This window comes from Montipora capricornis, chromosome 10 (assembly GCF_036669925.1).
Source record: "Montipora capricornis isolate CH-2021 chromosome 10, ASM3666992v2, whole genome shotgun sequence".
Classification (NCBI taxonomy): Eukaryota; Metazoa; Cnidaria; class Anthozoa; order Scleractinia; family Acroporidae; genus Montipora; species Montipora capricornis.
Window position 1 is genome coordinate 4,827,987 of NC_090892.1, and position 7,500 is coordinate 4,835,486.

The 7,500-nt window shown below is 40.0% G+C and overlaps 1 long non-coding RNA gene across 1 annotated transcript; it reads right to left on the minus strand.

The window, feature by feature from the left end:
* Window positions 1–324: 324 nt before the first annotated feature.
* Window positions 325–1,153, minus strand: LOC138022021 (uncharacterized). The gene is made up of 2 exons (XR_011126506.1): window positions 952–1,153; window positions 325–581 (listed from the first exon to the last, which is right to left on the minus strand). It is a non-coding gene; the product is annotated as an uncharacterized lncRNA (long non-coding RNA).
* Between the last annotated feature and the right edge of the window lie 6,347 nt (window positions 1,154–7,500).

Below are 7,500 nucleotides of genomic sequence, written 5' to 3' on the forward strand. Positions count from 1 at the left end.
TACATATGACTGCATGAGGAGAGAATCATGTTAAGATGCTGTGTCTGTTAGTATCATCGGTGGAAGGCGACCGATTTCAGTCATGTACACCACTTAAGTCACCATCGCTCAAATAAATATAAACTGAAACTTGTCAGGAAAAACCATGTCTAACACTTAAAACGTCTGAATCAAGTGTCTTGTTTGTTGGTGCGGTCTATTATTATGCAGGATACAGAGACGGTTCTCATTCAGGAGTCAAGCTAAGCGTGTTTTTTAGTACAGCCGCGCGAGAGCGTGATTACAAGAGCAAAAGATATCACGTGAATCACGACATATCGTACGTATGGTAACAACTTCTGATCTTTATTTCACTATTAAGCACAACTGATACTTAACAAAACTTAAAACTTATGCATTTAAACATTGAGCCAGCATTCTTTTTGAGAAGGATCTTCAATCATCGGACAATGTCCTGATTTTCATGAGGCAAACATCTTTGCAACTTTATCTTTCGATTCATTCCAGTCCTCCGTATCTATTCGTCTACAATCCAAACTTCTTGCTGCTGCACAAATATCCCTCGCGTCTCTAACTTTGAGCTGAAACCAAAAAAAAACAGCTTTGCGTTAACACCTTGCTTTAAAGTTTAAAGTGGGCTTGAAGTATTCAAAGATTCGACACCCACTCCATTAAAAATGGCTTGGAGTTATAAAGCTAAGAACCATTGACTTCTTGTGATGTTCTCAAATGGACTCGCTCTTTCATCCGCAATGAAAAGACCTCTGATACATCCAATTAACCATTGACCATTTTATCCAAAGTCAACCCTTTCTTCTCAGTTATTAAGACAGGCCCAGGCTGACTGTTTGGTCTGAAGGGGCTTTGATCTCTGCGATTGACTGAGCTAACCTGGCCTTTTGACAAACACCCACAACAAGATTGTATCTATCTTATTCTTAGAAGGCAAACCTGATTCCTTTTTTTTTTGCCGCCGTTCACGGGTGGAAGAACTCCTCCGAATCCGTTGCACTGAACAACAATAGCACTCAACAACAACAAAAGGGAGAAGATTACGAGGATTCCTGCCTTGTTCATTTTTGCGTTTTATGTTTTATACCGAAAGAGTGAAGCAAAACCAAATGGTGTGGAGGTCCCTGTACTGACTCGTTATTTATAGGGATCTCTTTCCTTTCTCAGGATGTTTAAACGTAGTGTTTTTCAAGTGTATACCGCCTTGTCCTCGTCGCTGAGAGATTCTTAAAACGGGAAAATCCATTAACTACTTGAGTTAAAAACCAAGGGCATTGAGAGCTGCTTTACGACATGTTAAAAGTATAAGTGCTTTTTCAGACTTTAACCATGCCAAATTGTTTTATTTTTCTATCTACATCAGAACATTTATTTTTTAGTTTCTGTTACACCCCGTTTTTAAGCTGAAAGTGCAACACGCATGAAAAATTCACAAAACGCGAAGTTTTAAACTACTTTTTGCCGTTCAGTATGACTTGAGATTTCTGTTTTCAAGTTCTTTTCTGTCTACTAGCACCGACTAGATGGGTCTGTAGGATGATGCTAGAGGAGGAAAAAAATTAAACTGGCTCTCATCCTTTCACAGGGCGATGATGTTATAAACTGCAATGGTATTTCCACAAAATTTTTTTTAAACGAGGAAACTCAATTGAAATGAGTGATAAAATCGACAAAGGATTTTGATTTGACCTTGGTGCTTAAGTTTTAACTCAGATCTACCGAGACGCATGCATAAATTCTCTAAATGCTGCCCAGAAGTGCCAGAGTAGGCGACCCGAACACATAATTTGAATGCTCAGTCAACGTAACGGTTTGTAGGGTTTATATGGGAAACATGAAATGCAGAAAAAAATCGGCTAATCTTAGTTTATAGAGAGGAAAATAAATGAAATAAAGTTACTCTTGCTTCACCTTGTGTCCTTGTGTTGATTTGAGGCGTTCTGGGCTAGTTTTGAAATTTGCTGCTATCCTATCTTTGGGGTCAAAACCGGCCTAGAACGCCTCAAATCGACACAAGATGAAGTAAGAGTAAGTTTATTTTACTTATTTTCCTCGCTATAACTAGGGTTAGCCGATATTTTTTCTGCTTTTTATGTTGCCCATATAAACCCTACAAACTGTTACGTTGACTGAGCATTCAAATTATGTGTTTGGGGGGACTGTGCCTGAGTGAATTGTCGTCACGTCCGCGTTTCTGCGTCAACGAGTGAACATTATTGACCCAATTTAGACCTAAACAATAACATAAAAATAGTCGATTTTGTCGTTTAAAGTAGCGATGTTCATAATTCATAGCCTTTTTGTGGTAGTGCACTGCAAGTGCACGAAACACTATGTCACCGGGTTGCAAGAGTGTAAGAGCGTAAGAGCCCGTGCAGGTGGTGACAATAGGCCCGCAGCGCGAGAATAACTCACGAACATAAACAGGTCTGTTGGAAGCGTGCTTGAGTTTCAACAAAATGCGCCCCAAAATCGGTAAGAATTTGTGACGCTGACGAATAATAAAGCAGCTGCTTTTTCCAAAACGATGGAATTACCTGGTGATAAATAACCTCGTGTAGGAGAGTAAATTTTTGACTTTGCAGAAACAATGGTCAACATCAAGAGTTGGGCGATTGTGATCTTTGTGTTGAATTCGCACTTTTTTGTCAATCTTAAAAACACTTGAAAGAAAAAAACCCAAACTAACAAAAACAAAAACCCGGTGTCTTGCCCATAATTTTGACACAGATGTATCCTTTGTTTGTTTGGTGTTCCTAAGGTAACGTGATCACGGTGCCCGCTGAATTCGATGTCACTTTCGATTTTGCGATTTACTTGTGCAGCCAAAAGTACAATAGAAAAATTGAACATAGCAAAAATCTCCCAAAATGGTTTTCGCTGATGGTAACTTTTTATATTCTCGGTTCAAACTTTAAGTTGTTTTCCTGTCGTAAATTTTGTTGCTGATGGCAAAATATTTTATTCTCGAGGGCCACTTCTGGAAATTTCCTTCTGCTCTTCCTAAAAGCTGTGTATCAATATTATTTAATTTTGCGTCAACATTTGTTTTGCATAAAGCAGGCTAACAAAATCTGTCCCTTGCTTCGTTCGCATTTTTGTGCGTTAAAATAGAGCTTTTGTCCTAAGTTTCTGACTGCAAGTCGTATAGTTTGGGGTCACCCATCCAAATACTAACCCCGTCCGACAGGACTTAAAATCAGTGAACTTTTGTTTTAAAAACATCTACAATGGCACTGTAATGATATTCGGTACCAAAACCGTATCGTGTACTATCAGAGCTACATATTACGCAAAGAGAACTTGAATCTCCTTGAAGACAAAACGCAGCTCAGTTGACAATTGTACAGCGCTGTGTTACTGCACTACCACACGTACGAAATTCATGCCTATTTTTTAAAAGGGGTTTTAAAAAAATAGCAATAACGACACCAGGAAAAAGAGTTGATGAAGTCTCTAACAGAATATATATGGGTTATTGACCAAGCGTGAGGTCGAGGTCAAGTTCCTTTTCTGCGTGTTTGTGGACAGACATCTTGACCGAACAAGCTTGGCTAATAAAGGATTTATTATATGGTATAAAACACAAAAAAGAAGATCTTTGATCTTGCGGGACTAAGCAAGAAATCCCGAGCGGGCCAGATAGCTCCATCTTGCCCGCTCGGGTAGCAAATCATAACGCGCGATTTGGTATATCTTGCCCGCTCACGGAGCTGGCAACAAAAAACATTAGTGGTAGTAGTAGTAGTAGTAGTAGTGGTAATAGTAGTAGTAGTACTACTACTACTACTACTTCTACTTCGACTACTACTACTTCTACTACCACTACCACTACCACTACTACTTCTGCGCTGCGCTTAGTACAGTTGCTCTGCGCTTTTCTTAGCCTCCCACACAGACGTTCTTAGCGCTTCGTCACTCATTGCTCCTCCACGAACGTCTGTTGAAAGGAAAAACCACTTCCGTTTAACGGCTGTTTGCCCACTATTTAAAGAAACCAATCAGCGTTGACTAATTGCGTTGTACATAGCGAATCACATGCTGCGAAAGAATGCCATAAATAACACGAGGTTAAAAAAACTGGAAAACGGCCTCTGATTAATCCGTAATCCACGAACGGAAAAAGTTTCGTTCCAGCAGACGTTAGTGGGGGAGGAACGCGTGACGAAGCCCTAAGAACGTCCGCGTGGGAGGCTACGCTTTTCTCATTTGTGATAGTTTTATCTCACAGAGTTTACCTCTGAAAGCTTTTCTTTGTTAACCTCTTGTTAATGTGTAAAACTCACACCTTTGACTTTTAACTCAAGTACTTAATGGGTCTCGCCTCTCAAAAAAGTCATCAAGTCACAAAAATAAAGCTTCAAGGCTTTAATAACTTGAACCGAAGTCGTCGGTCTTGTCAGCGCAGAGAGTGTCAGTCAGAAAATGAAGACCCATGCCACAGTTTTCATCTCATTTATCTTGCTTTTCTTCGCTTTTCTTGGCGAAAGCGAAGGAATATCTGGAACGTTTCCACCAGGCAGAAGAGACATGGACAATAAGGTTAGTTTTCTTAGTGTCTTTTTGTCCCTCGTTTTCTTCTTTCTGGTGCGCGAGTAATACTTACTCAGTTCTGAAGAAGCACCGTAAATTTGAAAACTATCGTCTAAGCACTCTCTCAAGCAAAGAGCTCAACATCTGTACGCGAGGAAAAAACCTTCATTTGAACTTTCAACAAGCTCTATATTCCGTAAGTGACCATCTCTAATTACGGCGGCAAAGAAATGGACAAAAGTGAAAAACGCACGTGCAGGGCGTGCAAAGCAATTGTCTTTGCCCACTAAAATTCGCAAATTTGTGACGTTCTCGTTGCCGTCGCCGTTGTCGTTGCTTAAGCTCCCTAATATTCGAAAAGAGAGGGCCACGGATTCCTTGCCCCAGTTGTCCCGGTGGATAAATCTCTATCCAACAGTTTTAATGTGTGCAAAGGTTTCAGTATATCAGTGCGTTGTACAACTGGGGCCGGGTGTTTTGTTTCAACCAGGGGCACCCAGAAAGCCACCACAAATCTCAATAACATTGTAATCGGCTGTCGTTTGCGTATTGCAAGGTGTTTTGAGTCTTTGTTACCATGGTACAAAGCACTATAGTATAAATGCCTCATTTTATATCATGATTATTGTTAACTTAGAGATCATCGTGATCTCTTGCCACAAAGTTCAATGGTCTCTCCATAAACGTCTTTGTTAATCTGTACCAAAGGAACCCCGGCCTCATTCAGCCCAGAGTGGTTCGCGAATTGATTGCGATAAAAGTGGTCATTGCGTTCAATGGTTCTCGACTTACCAATGTGCACAAAATGGGATTAAATGGTATAAAGTCAACTCTATGAACCTTTTTGTCCTGGAGCTTACTTGAAAATACATTTGCATAAATTTTTAATTTCAGCTCAAACTGAAAAAAATCATGAGCATTTGCGCTGCTGCAAGAGATCTGGAGTGTGGAAGGATTGATCGTGAAGACTGGCATAAATCGGGTGATAAATTTGTCAACTGAAAGGCTTGCTCAATGACATTGAAGATTGTCCATTGACTGAAAAGAAATGTTCGAATGTATTTTATGTCATGATGACTGTGTAATATGTGATTTATATGCAGAAAATAAAAAGAGAAAAGGAAGATTGTTCTCGATAATATTATAAATATTTAAGTTTAAAAACTCTTTGAAAACCATGTGGAATGCGCGCCGCGAAGAAACTCGCTTTCAATTCAAGAGGATAAAACATAAGTGTGCTAGTGATAACCTGTTGAAAGTGGGCGAGAACGATCATCGCTGAGGAAGCGTATGATACATTTCCATGATGATCTTAAAGCTTCATTTAGAGAAATGTCAGTATTAGATTCTCCACACCTCTTTCAGCCGACTTCCTCACATCTACCCCAGTGTAATATTCCGTATCAGAATGGGACCTGTATGACACAAAATGAAATGAGGCGGATTGTTTCATTTTTTTCTAAACCCCTTCAAACATTTGCATCATGCTCACCCATGGCAGAGCAAGCTCAATATTCCAAGGGTCACGATATGGTAAGGGACAACGAGTAATTTAATTTCAGGTATGTCACGCATACGTCATGCATCGCAGACCACGAAGGTAAACACGATGCTAAAGGCGCAAACATTTTCCACAAGAATGGTACGTGAAAGCATGTGGCATTATGGGATAGCTGTCGACCCAGGTCTTCTCGGAAATGTCACGCAATGGCGTGACAGTGCGAAAAGACAATCGCTTTGAGAACTTCGCAGCGATTTTACTCTCTTGAATGCTCGGTGACCCCCAGTTTTCTTTCCGTAGATCACTTCCTTTTCTGATTTTGTCTATTTTAACAAAAAAACAAAAAAAATCTGTACGTGAGAAGTTACAAATATTTCGCCTTTTATGCTCTCGTGCGACCGAAGTTTTCTTTCTTAGACTAATAATATATGTATCGTTTTTCAAGGTCTATATTACCTCAGAAAAAGACATCAGCTGCAAAAGTTTGTTTAGTTATGTTGAATTGAGTACGTTTACCTGATCTAAATTTCACGAATGTAGCTTTTTTATTGCTGACAGTTGTAAGCAAAGATCGTCTTAAAATAACGCAAGCTTCTAAAAGTGCACCTCATGATCTCGAAAACAAGCACGGTGACCCACCATTTTTTTTGCCTTTTTGGCCAAAGTAGATCATTACCTTTCTGCGTGGCAAGTTTTAAAAAAATCTGTACGTGGGAACGTTTTGGGCGCGAACGTCCTTAATACAGGAATATTTGGGTGACCCGAAAACACTGACCCCCACACTGGTAAATGTACAATTCAGTTTGCCAATTTGAGTACATACGTATTTTCAGTAAAATTTTTTTCGGTATTTCATGTGGTGGTGACCATTTCAATGTTTTGACTGTATTCCTTCTTGCTTGTCCTTCAATGATTTGTTTTCCAATACGATATGCAAATGGCACTCGTCACTAAGGTGTAGACACTCATCGTAATTAGTCGGCCCCGAACAAGAACGCTTGTCGTTTGCCGTAGACTCGCATCGTCTCTCACGCTTTGCGTTGAGCTTTTTCACAGGACTATTAGAAGTGTAAGATGATTGAAAGTGTCTTCAATTGGACTTCGAATGTTTCAAATGAGTGCTATGGCCAACTTGGAGCTGAATTTTATAAGCCTTTGACTTGTCAAGGCGCTAAACATGACGAGGACATGAGCAATTGCTCTTCGACCCTCAAGCTCCGAGGGGGTTCTTTATATTCCAGCTTGCTGGAAAAGTGACCTTGAAATGGGAAAGGAAAGGAAACTAAGGAACTTTGTTTAAGTGTCTAGTCCTTCTAGCGCTGGAACGCTAATTGGGGACACTGTAAACTGAAATTAAAAATTAACGCCAATCAAATCAAATGTTTGTATTTGGGGAGAGGGGAAACCGGAGTACCTGGAGAAAACATCTCGGTGCAGAGTAGAGAACCAACAAA